Here is a 15812-nt window from a genome sequence, read left to right on the forward strand (position 1 = left end):
ATGTCTCTGAGACATTCCTGGAGTTGAACAACCTGATTTATTTCATCCGGCCTCATTGATAAATAAAGCTGTGTGTCATCTGCATAACAATGAAAGTGTATGTTGTGCTTTCTAATAATGTTCCCTAGAGGAAGCATATATAAGGTAAAAAGTATAGGCCCAAGCACTGAGCCTTGTGGAACTCCACAATTAACTTTAGTTTGTAGTGAGGCTTTATCATTAACATGAACAAACTGGAATCTATCAGATAAGTATGATTTAAACCAGCAGAGGGCAGCACCTGTGATACTAAGAGTCTGCTCCAGTCTCTGCAGTAGAATATTATGATCTATGGTGTCAAATGCAGCACTAAGATCCAACAGGACAAGTAAAGAGACTAGACCATTATCTGAAGCCAAGAGAAGATCATTACTAACTTTAACTAGTGCTGTTTCTGTGCTATGGTTTAATCTAAAACCTGACTGAAAATCTTCAAACAGGCCATTAATGCGCAAATATTCACATAGTTGATTAGCAACTACTTTTTCTAAGATTTTAGAAACAAAGGGAAGATTAGATATAGGTCGGTAGTTAGCTAAAATGTCTGGGTCAAGGGTCGCTTTTTTGAGAAGGGGTTTAATAACTGCTATTTTAAACGTTTGGGGCACATATCCAGTTAATAAGGATAGATTAATTTGAGTTAATATAGAGCTGTTAATTAAAGGAAAGACATCTTTAAACAGTTTGGTGGGGATAGGATCTAACTGACAGGTTGATGGCTTAGATGATGAAACTAATGATGTTAATTCAGGGAGATCTATAGGGGAGAAACTGTCTAAATGTGCACCTGGTGCTTCTAAAGCTCTTGTGCTAAAAGATGAGTCAGTCCCAATATGAGGGAGGAGATGATCAATATTTATTCTAATTGATGTTATTTTATTCACAAAAAAGTTCATAAAGTCATCACTGCTCAGTGTTAAAGGAATAGATGGTTCAGTGGAGCTGTGGCTCTGTGTCAGCCTGGCTACAGTGCTGAAAAGAAATCTATGATTATTCTTATTTTCTTCAATTAGAGAAGAATAATAGGCAGCTCTAGCTTTGTGTAGGGCTTTTTTGTAAGCTACAAAACCATCTTTCCAGGCTATATAAAATTCCTCTAGGTTATTGGAACGCCATTTTCTTTCTAATCTACGTAACGCTTGTTTAAGAGCACGAGTATTGGAGTTAAACCATGGTGCTCGTCTCATCTGATTCACCACCTTCTTTTTCAGAGGGGCAACACAATCTAATGTAGTACGCAGTGAGGCCGCTGTACTATCAACAAGGTTATCTATGAGGGCGGGGGTAAAATCACAAAAGGTACCTTCAGATGTACTGACATATGGCACCGAGTTAAATAAAGGTTGCACTGTCTCTTTGAATGTATTAATATTATTATCAGACAGGCACCGGCTGTAGCTGTATTTCTTATTTATGTTATTGTAGTTCATTATTGTACAATTAAATGTGAGTAAATAATGATCAGTAAGGAGAGGGTTTTGAGGAACTATGTTTAAGTTATCAATATCAATACCATAAGTTAAAACAAGGTCGAGGGTGTGATTAAGGTAATGAGTTGGTTTATTAACGTGTTGAATAAAACCTATTGATTCCAACAGCGAATTAAATGCGCAGCTAAGACTATCACGGTCAACATCTACATGGATGTTGAAATCCCCTACAATTATGATTTTATCTGTCTTAAGCACCAACTCAGATAAGAACTCAGAGAACTCTGATAGGAACTCTGAATAAGGAGCAGGTGGACGATAAACTGTGACTATCATAACTGGTTTTTGTGATTTCCAACTAGGATGAGCTAGGTTAAGAATAAGGCTTTCAAACGATGAATATCCTAGTTTGGGTTTGGGATTGATTAATAATCTAGTATTAAAAATGGCTGCTACACCTCTTCCTCGGCCTGAGCTTCTAGGAATATGGGTATTAGCATGAGTGGGTGGAGTTGACTCATTTAGACTAACGTAATCTTCTAAATGTAACCAAGTTTCAGTTACACAGAATAAATCAATACAATTGTCAGAAATGAGATCATTTATTAAAACAGATTTTGAGGAGAGAGACCTAATATTTAATAGTCCACATTTAAAAGTGGTATTATTTGACTCTATTTTATTGTTAGTATTAATCTTTATTAAGTTAGAATGTCTAACTCCTCTTCTGTTTGTTATTGATTTATTTACTTTATTTACTTTAGTTTTTACTTTAGTAGGTCGAGGGACAGACACAGTCTCTATAGGGTTTTTAATTGGTGACTGCTCGTAAAGAAGCACAGAGAAGCATGGAAGACTGCAACTCTGTGTCCTGGTCTCAACTCTGGTTTGTCATGGGTTTCTAATAAAATGCTCTAAGCTGCTAGATAAGAGAGCTGCTCCATCCAAAGTAGGATGGACGCCGTCTCTCTTCATGAGACCAGGTTTCCCCCAGAAGTTTTGCCAGTTATCTAAAAACCCAATGTTGTTTTCTGGACACCACCTCGACAGCCAGCGATTGAATCATGACATGCGGCTATACATGTCATCACTGGTTACATTGGGCAAAGGACCAGAGAAAATTACGCTTCTCCAGCAAGTATACGGCTGTTTTCTGTTTTTTTTCAATTTTCTACTGTCCCATAACATAAACCTCACAAATAAAGTTAAAATCTTATAAGATATAGTTATTTATCCTCAGTGTTTGATTTTGCAATGATTTCACTGTTTGGATGTGTTTTTCTATTTGTGTCTGTTTTTGTGCGCATTCAGCAAGTATACGGCTGTTTTCTGATTTTTTTCAATTTTCTACTGTCCCATAACATAAACCTCACAAATAAAGTTAACATCTTATAAGATATACTTCTGTAACCTCAGTGTTTGATTTTGCAATGATTTCACTGTTTGGATGTGTTTTTCTATTTGTGTCTTTTGTTGTGCACATTCAGCAAGTATACGGCTGTTTTCTGATTTTTTTCAATTTTCTACTGTCCCATAACATAAACGTCACAAATAAAGTTAAAATCTTATAAGATATAGTTATTTACCCTCAGTGTTTGATTTTGCAATGATTTCACTGTTTGGATGTGTTTTTCTATTTGTGTCTGTTTTGTGCACATTCAGCAAGTATACGGCTGTTTTCTGATTTTTTTCAATTTTCTACTGTCCCATAACATAAACCTCACAAATAAAGTTAACATCTTATAAGATATAGTTATATGCCTTCAGTGTTAGCGACACACCACACACACACATACACACACACACACACACATTCAGCGCACTTGCAGGCACACTCACCAGAGACGCTGATGTTTCCCCGCTGCTCTCTGCCAAACAGGGGCGTAGCTATCTCGGGGGAGAAATAGGGCTCTTGGCGGGAAAGTGACCACCTGACTGAGGTGGCGAATTAGAAGGTATTATTTTGTAAAACGCCCAGTGGGAGGGGCATAACATTTATAAGGCAACCATTTTGAGCCTGTTGAGTGTGGGAGAGAGTTGGTGACATGTGGTACAGTGTAGGTAAAACGAGAAAGAATATTGCTGTTTTTTGTTATTTGCTGCAGTCAGACGGTGCAGGAGTTAAAGAGGAACTCTGTTCAGCACCAAAAGCTCTGTAAATAGTTTGGGTTGATTTTGTTTGTTTGTTTGGTTCTCATCTATTTTTTTTTCTTTTGTTACTTTGGAAATATTTTTGTTTTTCGTCATTGGTTCTTTGGGGTACGGTGAAAATAAACTTCTTTTGAATGTAACAACTCGACTAAGCCATATCATTCCGGAGGGTGTCACCAAGGACCCCGTCACAGTTTGATTTTGCAATGATTTCACTCTTTGGATGTGTTTTTTTATTGGTGTCTTTTTGTGTGCACATTCAGGCTGTTTTTGGATCTTTACCGGTTTCTTAACAGTTAACCTTTCACAATGGCAGCATTCAGTTTTTTTTTTTTTCTGGAGCCTTTAACACCTCATGTTGACAAAATAATGCAATAATATTGTAGAATATTATCAAACCTCTAATAATGACCACCGTAGGCATGAATGATTGTAAAATTGATTACAGTCAAAATAATATAAGATGACATACAGCATAATATTTTCATGGGGATGTTATGTCCACAAATTCACATACACGACTGTGTGCTCATGGAGATTTATTTATAACCTGCAGTCATAACAAACTCCAGGCGTCTCTCTATTATGACGTCACACTCATGTGACTTTGCCAACCTATCAAGTACAACCGTATGGTACAGTTACCCCCCCCCCCCCTTCAGAAGAACACACACAAAAACAACCTGAACCCTAACCCTAACCTGAACAAAGCCTTGTGGATTATTCTGCCACATAACAGGCAATGCACTAGCTTTTTTTTTGTTTAGTTTTTTTCAACCAGGGGGGTATTCCATCAAAGTAGCTAAGAATTGCCAGACTTAGGTGTAAGCTTGAAGCTTGACTAAGCTCCATCTCCCAATCTAGCTCCAAGCCGTTCCATCAAGTGAAATCAACTGGCTCCACTTGACGCTTAGTCAAGCCTCAACTGTTAAGCCTCAACTTGTGCACGCCCACAGGGAAAATAAAAAGCCCATTCTAGTCGAGCGCGGAAACTGTGAAAAATGCCAAAAAGCAAGGGAAAAGAACGTGCAGAGATGTTCTCCGCAGTGGAGCAAACCCTCCTCATGGAGGTATATGAGGATTACAGCCACATAATCCCAAAGAAGGGCAATACCATGGCAATCAATAAAGCGAGGGATGTGGTGTGGCAAAATATTGGCGACAGGCTGAATGCGTAAGTGACAATGAAAATGAAGTATTTCAGCATCATCATGTTATATAAATCCTCCATCAAAGGGACAACATATATGTAGACAATAATCTACCAATTGATTTCTTGATGGTTTTTGTTTTAAACTGATATCTGATGTGGACCTATTAATGCAACCAAATCCCTACAATTTAAAGGAAAATCCTCAAAGAACAAAAAGACAGCCCTAATAAGTAACATTCATATGAACATAATTAAAATAGCATTATTGTTTCACTGCAATTTATGTGAAATTCTCCATATTTTATCATTTGGCAGCCCTAGTAGTAATGTTAGAAAGTGATATTCATCACATTTATCAACTGATTGTTATGCAAATCGATGGGATAGCTTTCATTTATTTCCTGCATGGCCAATTGTATAGAATTGATATCCTTTTCATTTAAGCCTGTCATTTTTACATGCTGTATTTGTGCTACTTCTGTATTTTGTCCCAGATGCTATATGTTGAATTGTTGTATTTTCATTTTAGCACTTTGAATCACCTTTTGCTAAAATGTGCTATATAAAGTAGCCTTGCCTACATTTTTGATAATAATAGGCTACATTTAATCAAAGTATTTTACATGACTCATCACATTTATCATACAATTGATGGTAGATTATTACATGAAGAAATGCAATGTTGGTTATCATTTTATAGGAAATAATCATATGACAGATCTATTGATTGTAAAAAAGTTATTATTTATCTAGAATCATTCAGCAAATCAAGCAATTCAATGGAGACGAGGACCCCTATTACAGTAAGTGAATGCAGGTGACAGCAAATCAATCATCTATCTCCTATCAATCGGAGGCCCTAACCCTTGTTTCATCAAAAGAATGACGATTTCCTTTTATTATATTTTTTTGCTAATTATTTTAATTTTGTATTTATTTGTGTCTTATTTTTTATTATATTTTATTTTGGTGATAGTGTTCTTTAATGTACTTATAGATAATATATAATTATTAGTTTAAATAATTTCTTTAATACATTTTATTATATATTTTATATTTTACATATTATTTTATCATTCCATGACAGTTGTGTGTCTCTGTTTCTGTCTATTGGACATTCTTTGATCATAGATGGTGCTAAGCTTCACTTTTAGCCTGCTACAGACCAGGTTTGCCCGGCAGCATAATTAGCCACCTTGGTGGAACAGGGTTGAGGCTCAGTTTCCATAGTTTCCATGGTTACTGAGTTGGGGCTAATCTCAGCCTCTTTGATGGAACCGAACTCTCACTCATATTAGCCAGACTTGGCCATTTAAGCTTGGCTTTGCCTTTAGCCTGCTTGATGGAATACCCCCCAGTATCATAGTCCCTGAGGTAAAGACGCCTCCGGCGGACCCGGAATGTGCGGAGGTTGGGCTGTAGAGGTTCAGCTGGTAATTCCGCTTCGGGCGGTTGCCCAACTGGGACCTCAGGGTGGTCTCCCAGGAAGTCCCAGCTCGGAAACGTGTGCCCATGGTCAGCCACAGCTTCTTGGTCAGAGGTGGACGGTGGTTTCACCTGTCTAAGACGGCTGGCGTGCCAGCGTGAACCATCAGCCAGGCGAAAGGTCGCTGGTCCCAGCTGTGCTGTGATTTGCTGTGGTGCAGACCAGAATGAAAATAGCTTATGGGACCGACTGGGTCGACGGATCCGGACCCAATCTAACACACCAAGTGAAAGGCCCTTCACCCGATGCTTCCTGTCAAAACGCTGCTTCAAGCAACGCTGCTGCTCTGCCACTCTCCTGCGTAGTGAGGGTGCTGCTGGAATGTCACCCTTCCGAGGACGTAGGCGATCCAGGGGAAGCTGCATTTCACGTCCCAGCATCAGGATGGCTGGAGAACTGCCCGTCGTGGTGTGCGACGTAGCCCTGTAATGAAGCAGGGTGCTCTGTAGTGCTGATAAGAATGGGAGGCCGCCTGCTAGGTGTGCTCTGAGTCCATTCTTGAGGGTCTGGTTGAACCGCTCCATGCCACCATTGGCCTGTGGGTGGTAAAAGGCCGTCTTAATGTGTTTAATTCCCCTCCCCGCCAGGAAGGAAGATAAATCGGCCGAGATGAACTGGGGCCCATTATCAGTCGTGACGGTATCGGGCACACCCCAATGGGCAAATAGAGAAGAGAGGAAACCGGTGACCACACTGGCAGTGACGGAACCTGTGGGCAGCACCTCAGGCCACTTAGAGTGAAGGTCGTAGGCCACCAGGAGGAAGCGTTGGTGCTGAGGGACGCCGTGAAGTTCACCGCAGATGTCCACCTGGATGTGGGTCCACGGTGTTGGTGGCCACGGTGTTGGTGGCCACGGCAGGGGCTGCGGCGGCGGAGGTGGGGGAAGGCCTATCTCCTTGGAGGGGCGTGTGCAGCATGAGGACAATCTCCGGCTCTGAAGGGTCCTGAGCAACGCCTCCAACAGTCTTAAGCTTGACTCTGGAGAGCAGGTCCGCCACAACGTTGTCCCGACCAGGCGTGAACTGTGTGGTGAAATTGTATGCCTGCAACCTCTCAGACCACCGGTAGAGGCGCAGTGGCTTGTGTCCCGATCCCGTCGTGGCCAGCAGGGCTGTTAGGGCCTGGTGGTCCACAGCGTGAAATGACGTCCGTACAGGTACATATGCCACCGTTCACATGCCCAGACACAAGCCAGCGCTTCCCTCTCACCAACAGAGTACTTCTGCTCAGCTGGAGTGAGTGACCTTGAAGCAAACGCCACTGGGCGTTCGCCCCCTTGCTGAAGTTTAGACAGAACAGCGCCAACTGCAGCATTAGAGGCATCACAGGTCACAAATGTGGGGCTCTGTAAATCAAAGTGGGCGAGCACCGGTGGGGAAGTGAGCTGCGATTTGAGCCTAGAGACTGCGGTAGAGCAAGCAGGGTCCAAGACCAAGCTGCATCCTGTTTGAGGAGGGCGTGCAGCGGTGCAGTGGTTTCGGAGTAGCAGGGAAGGAAGCGCAGATAGAAGGCAGTCATACCCAGGAATGATGATAGCTGTGCAGGGCAGGAGGGCTCAGGCAGGCGCAGGATGGCATCGACGTTTGAGTGGAGTGGGCTGAGGCCAGAAGCAGTTAGACGGAACCCCACAAACTCGATGACAGGCACTGCAAAGATGCACTTCTCCCCATTCACCGTGAGGTTGTGGCGAGCGAGCACATTGAGCACTCTGGAAAGGCGGTCGTCATGTGTTGCAGCTGTCTCCCCATGCACCACGATGTCATCCAGGTACACGACCTCACCCGAGATACCAGCAAAGATGGTGGCCATGATCTTCTAAAAGCAGCTGGGGGCGGCGCTGAGACCGAAGGGCATGCGGGTGTAGCGGAAGACCCCATGTGCGACACAAAGGCAGTGAGGTTGCGGCTGTCAGGGTGTAGGGGAACCTGCAAGTAGCCCTGGCGAAGATCAAGTTTGGAGAAGACCGTGGAGCCATGGAACTGAGACAGCTCCTCCATCGTAGGTAGTGGATATTTGTCTGGTATCAGAGAAGCCCAAGGCGCAGAACAGATCAAACCCAAGGAGGTTGGCATCATGGTGGGACACCTGGAAGGTGAATGGTGGCAGGGATTTCGAGCCGTAGAGCACAGAGAAGGTAACGGGGCCCACCATGCCGATCTTAGTGTGGCCATAACTGTACAGCTCCTCTGCGCCCGCCCTGATAGTTTGTTGGGGATAGAGCTGCCGGACTGTGGACTCGCTGAGCAGAGACCTAGAGGCCGCAGTGTCCAACAACAGTGGCAGGCACACATCATCCAGCTCCACAGTGCACCACTTAAATGCCTTTACGCTGGAGCCAACAGAGTGGATCGTGGATGGGCTGGACGGGCGGGACAGACGAGGTCGGGGGTTTGTAGAGGTGGGCACAGAGCGGCACACTCTGGAGAAGGGGTTAAGTCTACCACAGCGTTGGCATCTCTGTCCTGTGGCTGGACAGGTCGGTGCGCGTGTGGGGTGAGAGGAAGAACCACAGTTACCACAGGGCCGACGTGCTGTGGCGCTCTGCCTTCCTGCGACATCAAGGCCTAACCCCTAACCCTAACCCCTAACCCCGAAGATCCGTTGCCCCTCGCTCCCCAAGCTGTGGCTCGAACGAGTCGTGCCAGCGGGACCACAGGATCGGCGGCTCCCCAGGCAGGCATGTTTATTTTTATTATATCAGAAAGTATGAGTGTGTGGATGAGCTAACTCTGCTTTTGAAGCATGAGGATGGTCTATCTTCCAGATAGAGATTAGATAGAAAATAAAAACTCTAAACTCAATGAATAAACACTAGACTTTTGTGAGAACAGGTGAACGTCACATAGTGTACCCTGAGACATTATTGCTCTGGACCATAATCATGAATTGGACTGATTATCTCAAGAGATTACCGGCATCTTGTGAGAAGTGCCTGTACGGAAATAAAAGTGCTGGTTCTGTGAACTGGACAGTACCGGGCCACTTCAAGCACTAGTTAATAATTGTACTGTAATGAGAGTGATTGTATTTTCTGTACACTTGATGTCTCTTTTGTGATCTTATTCTTCAATAAACAAGTCATCATCATCATCATCATCATCATCCTCCGCTTATCCGGGGCCGGGCCGCGGGGGCAGCAGTTTCAGCAAGGGTTAGGGTTACCCAAACTTCCTTTTCCTGAGCCGCATTAACCAGCTCCGACTGAGGGATCCCGAGGCGTTCCCAGGCCAGAGTGGAGATGTAATCTCTCCACCTTGTCCCAGGTCTACCCCGAGGCCTCCTCCCAGCTGGACGTGCCTGATATACCTCCCTCGGGAGGCGCCCAGGAGGCATCCTCACCAGATGCCCGAACCACCTCAACTGGCTCCTTTCAACATGAAGGAGCAGCGGTTCTACTCCGAGCTCCCCCCGGATGACCGAGCTTCTCACCCTATCTCTAAGGGAAAAGCCAGCCACTCTCCTGAGGAATCCCATTTCGGCCGCTTGTACCCGCGATCTCGTTCTTTCGGTCATGACCCAACCTTCATGACCATAGGTGAGGATAGGAACGAAGACTGACCGGTAGATCGAGAGCTTTGCCTTCCAGCTCAGCTCCCTTTTCGTCACAACTGTGCGGTAAAGCGAATGCAGTACCGCACCAGCCGCTCCGATTCTCCGGCCCATCTCCGGCTCCCTCGTCCCCTCACTCGTGAACCCCGAGACCCCGAGATACTTGAACTCCTTCACCTGGGGCAAGGAGTCATTCTCTACCCGGAGAAGGCAATCCACCTTTTATTCTTCAATAAACAAGTGCACAATAAAATTCACTTAGAATACTAAACAGCTCGCTGCCCCCTCACTGAGAGGATCGCAAAAGTATTCGCAGAACTCGAGACTGTTCACTGTCCTCGCTCCCAAATGGTGGAACGAGCTCCCCATCGACATCCGGACAGCGGAAAGCCTCCACATCTTCCGCCGCCGACTAAAAACACATTTCTTCCGACTCTACCTCGACTAAGACGATGACGACGACAAAAAAAAAAACGTATACATCGCACTTATGACTAGCACTTCATAGTTTGGTTTACTTGAAGCTCTTACTTACTTCTAGCTCTTATTTGTACCCAAATGTTTAAATGCACTTACTGTAAGTCGCTTTGGATAAAAGCGTCTGCTAAATGACATGTAATTATTATCAAAGTATTGATCAGTAATACACTGAAAATGAGAGGAAATATGAATATTTGCTTTGCAAGTCAATTTAAGGTGTGCGCCCCTAAATGTTTTGCTTGCTCTCCTAAAATGTTCAGTTAGGGGCTACTGTGCTCCTAGTAAAAAGTTAATCTAATGCGAGTTAAAAGTTAATCTTATGAGAACCTGCCTCCCAAAATGTGTGTGTGTGTGTGTGTGTGTGTGTGAGACAGCGTGTGTGTGTGTGAGAGAGAAAGGAACCAACTTGAACAATGTTTAGGTCACTTGAAAGTCTTTTCCCTGTTGGATTTTTTTGTAGTTAAATCCTTTTTCTACATTTTCTAATGAAGCATGACATGGGTTAAAGTTTTAGAAAAAAAAGTTTGTATTGTATTTTATGTATTTAGGTGGTCTTATAAATGAAAGGATACATACTGTGAAGCAGCAGCCAGTTGATGAACCCATCAAAGTTTTACATTACATGTCATTTAGCAGACACTTTTATCCAAAGGGACTAACAATAGGATTGAGTACAATCAGCCAGGGGTGGAGTCGAACTTGCGACCATTAAGACCATGGTGTCTTTCGCACACAGAGTACTGGTCTTAACCACTGAGCCACTCTACCCCCTGATGTTAAAATATGTCTTATGAACTTGTGATAGGATGTGGAATTTGAGACAAGGCCTCATGACAGAATGAGCCGGTTAATTTCTTTTTATCTTTTATTTCCCTTTTCATTGCTTAAGCAGGAATGCTGTTGATACCTATGGCCTTTGGGACCAAGTGAGGGTGGACCATGGAGGAGAATTTTATCTTTTATCACTGTATGTGCAAGAAAAACTTTCAGGATACACAGAGACAGCATCAACAAGGTTATTTAAAAGTGGTTCTAAACATTATTTCTCTCAACACCATATATGATGTGTGTGTGGGTATGTATTTTTCAGTGTTTTTTTTTCAGGTGTGGGCGGTTGTGCATATAGCTCCTGTGTGTCTATATCAATACATGTTACTAGATTATATAAGACAGTGGTCATGAAATTATTTGCATTTCTTTTTCCCACAATTGGAATTCTCACACAGTTTCAGGTATTTGATCCATTTGAGCAGTTGTATCCCAAACACAAAAAAGAATTTCACTTAGCAGGGAGCCTGCTGTGAGGATTGGCAAAACCTCAGGTCCACTTCCTCAGGTCCCACTGAGCATTTTCAAATTCAAAATGTGTGAAGAAAATCATGTATCAATACAGTGCATCTGAAAAGTATTCAGAGCCCTTCATTTATCACACATTTTGTTGTGTTAGAGACTTGATTTGAATAAATAACATAGCATTAATCGGATTTTACATAATTTAGGCAGCTGACAACACAATACTGTGGAATTACAGTTGCCTGATGGCCAAAAAATGATTATCCTGTTATGACCCTATATTCCTCCAAAACATATACAGTAAAAGTATTTCATACTACTAGTATATGAAGTACGCCCCCCATTATTTTTCTTGCTTATATCATTTCAAAGGCCTTGGTCATCTGTAAAAAAAAAAACAGCAAAAAAATTCCGTTTCTCGCCAGTAGGTGTCAGTGTGAGGATGATGAATGAGTGACTGCCACTAGAAGTACACAGTAAGACAGCGCCACACAGATTATTGATGGTTATTCATGAACGTCTTCTCTACTATATTCACAGATTCACAGTGTTTCTTGCACAATAAAATCACTGGCACCAAGAAGAACGTTTTTATCATTGTTCAAGTGTAAAAAAAAAAGAAGGGAAATTTGACCCAGGATTACTCAATAAGTATACTGTAAAAGTACTCCATACTACTAATATATGAATACATTTTATAATTAAAAAGGATGATTACAAAAGTCATACAATACATCTACCTTATGCTTGATTTGATGTAATTATTTTACATGTAATCACTATAATATGATAGGGTTAGGGTAAGTTTTGATATATAATTAATATATAATCAGTACATTGTAACTGATGGTTGATGAGGTTGTGCGCTTCAGTGTCTCAGGCTGTGTCTTGACCGTCAGGATGAATTGAGCCCCAAACAAAGTGTATTGTGTTTATCTGTAATTGCAAACGAAAGTCAAAAATATTCACATTTAAGAAGCTGAAAAATGACAGAAACTACAAAATATTCACATTTAAGAAGATGAAAAATTACAGAAACTAAAAAATATTCACATATAAGAAGCTGAAAAATGACAGAATCTAGAAAATATTCAACACGTATTTTACATGTAATCACTATAATGTGATATAATTGTTATATAATAAATTAAATTGACATATAATTTGAACATTTGTTTTTCAGTATGTTGTAATCGCTTCCAATAGGACTTTATTTTGAAAACCAGAAATAAAACTGCTTGGTTATTGCAGTTTACGTAAAATTGAAAAAAAGGAGTGAAGGGAGTCCATGTTACTCCAAAAGTATACATTAAAAGTACTTCATATTACTAGCATATGAAGTACAAGAGGTACTGAGTCCAGTGAACGTAAAATCATAAACTACTGATAAAAAATAAGGATTTTATACTTCATCAAAAATTATTACCCTATTGTTTGTTACAAAAAGTGAACTTTGACCCTATATTCCTCCAAAACGTATACAGTAAAAGTACTCCATACTACTAGTATATGAAGTATAAGTGGTACTGAGTTCAGTGAAAGTGAAATCATAAACTACTAATACAAATTATGGATTTTAAACTTCATCAGAAACGGATGATCACACAGGTCATACAAAACATCTACCTTATGTTTGATTTGATGTTATTATTTTTACATGTAATCACTATAATATGATAGGCTTAGGGTCAGTTTTGATAAATTACTTAACCTTTTTCTTTTTCAGTACATTGTGACTGATGTTGATGAGGTCGAGGACTTCTGAGCGTCTGAGGCTGTGTCTTTGACAGTCAGGATGAATTGAGCCCAAAACAAAGTGAAACATGATGTTTACCTGTAATTGCACCTGTGTAAACAAAACCAGACTTTTGTTTGGGTTCACATAGAGGGCAAGCCTTTGAAGTCCCTCAAGATGCCTGTTTTTTTTTTTACTCAAAGGAGTGAATGTATGAGTGTGTATGAGCCTCTTTGTAGGTGTAGGTGCCTGTGTATCATGTCGATTTGAACTTGATGTGAGAAAAAGAAGTGTCTGGAGTTGCACACACACACACACATTCATTCCTAAACCCACATTCACACCATACTATGATATCCCTAAAATACACTCACAAAGGGAGCATGACATTTCCTTAGAGCTAAAAGACAACACCCACAACCATCCCATTCCCAGCAACTTGGAAAGACTGGGGACGTCGCTCTGCGAGCACGTGAGAAGCCTGGAGATGGGCACACAAGGCGGAACCTTGGGCGGCTGACCTTTGCTTACAACTACGTCATCGGGGGAGAACGCGGACGCAGTACCCCACTAGCAAAAATTATGCAGTCAAGATTCCCACGTTTGGGGAATTTGCAGGGGTCAGCACAACCAGAGTGCAATGGCTGAGCCTCGCCCTGGGTGAACCACCTTCTTGATCATGGTATCTCCCCTGCCAGGTAAGTATGAGGTGTACTTGCCCAGCACTGGGTGGCTGTTCCCAGACACAGCTCTTTGGCTGATGGTGCAGGAAATGGATAGTCCCAGAGTCCAATGCCTTGACTCAGGTGCTCGTTAATGCTGTGCTGTGTTCAACTTCAACCTCCAGCACACATTGGAGAGGAAACACTCGACCTTTTCACTGGCATACCTGGCTGTCATTTCCTATCGATTCAGCAACAACTGCACCTGACGGCACCAACAGCAGCTTACCCATCTCGGTGTAGCTTCCTAATACTGGAATAGAGTGTAGCAGGTAGTGGCGATAAAGGCTCAAGTGCAGTGTGTTCGGAAGGCTGCCTTTTGAGCCCCTCCACGAGCAGGGGGCCTTGCCTGGTCTATAAAAGGAGTCTGTGTCACCTGCCCGTCGGCTTACGGCCACACCACCCTGAGCGAGCCCGATCTCGTCTGATCTCGGAAGCTAAGCAGGGTCGGGCCTGGTTAGTACTTGGATGGGAGACTGCCTGGGAATACCAGGTGCTGCAAGCTTTTACACTGCAGCACGCTTTTACACTGCAGCACGCTTTTACACTGCTGCTTCCTTACAAGAAACGTGGGCTTGCAATTACGTTGACGCACGGGCACACGTTAATGTCCTTCCAGTTTCAGCCTTGCTTTGGTTTTCACAGAAAAAAAGAGAACGGTGCACCGTTCCTGGTGGCACTGCAATACCAGGTCAATGCAAGGAGTGAAGAGAGCAAGCCCAAGGTTTCACCGCCCAATGCTCAAAAAATGCTTTTAATATTTAATCCCCATATAGAGGACATATCAGATATTAAACTGATAAGAACAGATACTACACTTGATCTTAGCCAAAAGGCCGAGAAGCGATGGCCCACCAGTGTCTGGGGCCAACTCAAGATCTTGGCGCACAAGTTACTTGTTGTGGTGCCGTGTTTCTGAAGTGCGCATAACAAAGGCTGCTGCTGCTCACCTCCACCCCCAGGTGATCTTAGTGCACCTCTGAGCCATGACGGACAGCTGCTTGATATTTGAAACACTCGAAGGGCGCAGCCATACAGCAAAGCGCACCAAAAATAACTTAAACTCTTGGACGTTCCTCTCCACGGAAGTCTTTAGTAAAAGGCGAAAGACTTGAGCATTTTGAAGAAAAACCAGAGTCAACATAGCCCCTCTCCTTGAGAGCAGCCAAGGAGTCTATCCGCCAGAGTCACCACAGTCTCGGTCGGCCCGGCCGGCCACCTTGGGACAGCCTTTCTTCAACGTTTTTGGTTTGCCGGCCAATCAACCGCCCACATTTGACTGCATGTTTGGAAGCGCATTCTTACCGTTGGTTGTGTGCTGCAGTTTTCTATCAACCGCTGAGGCTGTGGCACATTCCTCGCTCACGGGGGACACCTCCAAGGTTTAGTGGTAGATGTGAGTGCATGAGCAAAGCAGCTCTGTGTCACACCGAGCAGTACAAACTGCCGGGCCGTTTCCCAACTCCTCCGGGCTTCTGAAATGGGGAGCTGCTCCTGGCATCGCTTCAATATCAGGTCAATGTACAGGAGTGGACGGAGCAAGCGCCAAAGTATTAACCCTTGGCATGATGGCCATGGATCCATCTCCAACAATCCAGTTCTACCTACAAAGAGCCGGGAAAGGGAGCATGACATTTCCTTAGAGCTAAAAGACAACACCCACAACCATCCCATTCCCAGCAACTTGGAAAGACTGGGGACGTCGCTCTGCGAGCACGTGAGAAGCCTGGAGATGGGCACACAAGGCGGAACCTTGGGCGGCTGACCTTTGCT

The 15812-nt window shown here is 43.1% G+C and overlaps 4 non-coding genes across 4 annotated transcripts; 1 reads left to right on the top strand and 3 right to left on the bottom strand.

Annotated features, from left to right (window-relative positions):
- Positions 1-13859: 13859 nt before the first annotated feature.
- Positions 13860-14023, bottom strand: LOC131450505 (U1 spliceosomal RNA). Its single transcript, XR_009235409.1, has one exon. It is a non-coding gene; the product is annotated as a U1 spliceosomal RNA (small nuclear RNA).
- A 402-nt stretch (positions 14024-14425) lies between these two features.
- On the top strand, positions 14426-14544 carry LOC131450694 (5S ribosomal RNA). Its single transcript, XR_009235588.1, has one exon. It is a non-coding gene; the product is annotated as a 5S ribosomal RNA (ribosomal RNA).
- A 149-nt stretch (positions 14545-14693) lies between these two features.
- On the bottom strand, positions 14694-14887 carry LOC131450587 (U2 spliceosomal RNA). Its single transcript, XR_009235485.1, has one exon. It is a non-coding gene; the product is annotated as a U2 spliceosomal RNA (small nuclear RNA).
- Positions 14888-15066: 179 nt separating this feature from the next.
- On the bottom strand, positions 15067-15179 carry LOC131450646 (U5 spliceosomal RNA). Its single transcript, XR_009235542.1, has one exon. It is a non-coding gene; the product is annotated as a U5 spliceosomal RNA (small nuclear RNA).
- Between the last annotated feature and the right edge of the window lie 633 nt (positions 15180-15812).

This window comes from Solea solea, unplaced genomic scaffold (genome assembly GCF_958295425.1).
Source record: "Solea solea unplaced genomic scaffold, fSolSol10.1 scaffold_44, whole genome shotgun sequence".
NCBI classification, from domain to species: Eukaryota; Metazoa; Chordata; class Actinopteri; order Pleuronectiformes; family Soleidae; genus Solea; species Solea solea.